Below are 1,365 nucleotides of genomic sequence, written 5' to 3'. Positions count from 1 at the left end.
ATATTCGTATTGACCCATTGGCGTGACAAAAGCCGTCAGTGGTATGGACTCCTCACTCATTGGTACTTGGTGGAAGCCATCCTTCAAATCAAGAGTACTGAAATACGTTTTTCCTCCTAGATAGCTTAAACAATCTTCAATAAGAGGTAACGGATAGTGATCACGTATTGTTAAACTATTGAGCGCCCGATAGTCCACGCACATTCTCAATGAACCATTGTTTTTTCGTACCAAAACTATGGACGACGTATAAGGTGACTCACTTTGTCTTATAATACCTTTAGCCAATAATTCATCAATAGTTTTCTGGACCTCAATTTTTTCCTTAAACGATAGCATCCTCGGACTACTGTACACTGGTGTATCATTTTTCAATTTGATTTTCATCGAATACCCGCTGACAATCGCTCTGCTAGTATTTTTACATTTATTCAATATTATAGCGCGAAGGACATCTGATTCTATTTTATTCAATTTTGGATCTATATTAATATAATCGCTAACATTCTCTTCCTCAGTTGCATCAACAGATAAAATAATTTCATTGCAATCATTTACATCTTTATCGATCAATTTTCCCACATTGATATTATCACGATAACAATTCTCGCTTATCTCTAATTCTGACATCTCTAAGTTTACATTGTTTTGTTTTTCTATGAAAGCAACCTGGTCAACAACTTGTGGACTTTTATATAAATGAAAGGAGCGAAGTGTACTGACAAGGATATCCGAAAGATGGGATTTATTTTGAAAGTTCAAGCTTAACAATTCATTTAGATTATAACTAATTTTTTTAAATTGGCACAACATTATTCGCAATTTTGTTAACAGGTCCCGTCCAACCAATACTGGAACAACTGCATCCGAATCTGGCAAAATAACAAAATTGTGAATGATACAATGCTTACGAAATATAAATTTACAAGGCAAAATACCGTACATTTTTATTTGCTTGTTACCAATTCCATGGTATCGTGTTAATTTTCGTTTATTGCTTAGTTGTACTAACTCTGGAACAAGGGATCGTTTTATGAAACTAATTGGACTACCCATGTCGAATAATGCAAAAAGAGAGACTAAAGCCGTGGTTACTCAAGAACGTACGTAGAAAAAACGTGTCAGCTGACACGACCTATCTTATGAGTGTGCAATGTAAACGAAAACTCACCGACGTGCAACGCCCGTACGTACGTAGCCCGGAACGTAGAAATCAAAACAATTTTGATTTTTTCCGTAAGAACGTGTCAGCTGATCGCTCTCTCACTAGACAGAGTTGCCTAGTAAACTTTTGTGCGCTAATTTTTGACCGTTTGCAATTTTATGCAAAAACACCTAATTAAAGTTTGAAAAATTGTGAAAATA

The 1,365-nt window shown here is 35.4% G+C and overlaps 1 long non-coding RNA gene across 1 annotated transcript; it reads right to left on the bottom strand.

Annotated features, from left to right (window-relative positions):
- Window positions 1–716: 716 nt before the first annotated feature.
- LOC137242630 (uncharacterized) lies at window positions 717–1,126 on the bottom strand. Its single transcript, XR_010950313.1, has 2 exons — window positions 944–1,126; window positions 717–872 (listed from the first exon to the last, which is right to left on the bottom strand). It is a non-coding gene; the product is annotated as an uncharacterized lncRNA (long non-coding RNA).
- Between the last annotated feature and the right edge of the window lie 239 nt (window positions 1,127–1,365).

Source organism: Eurosta solidaginis, chromosome 2 (genome assembly GCF_040869045.1).
Source record: "Eurosta solidaginis isolate ZX-2024a chromosome 2, ASM4086904v1, whole genome shotgun sequence".
NCBI classification, from domain to species: domain Eukaryota; kingdom Metazoa; phylum Arthropoda; class Insecta; order Diptera; family Tephritidae; genus Eurosta; species Eurosta solidaginis.
Note: the sequence above shows the minus strand (reverse complement) of the source record. Positions and strands in the feature narration are given on the sequence as shown.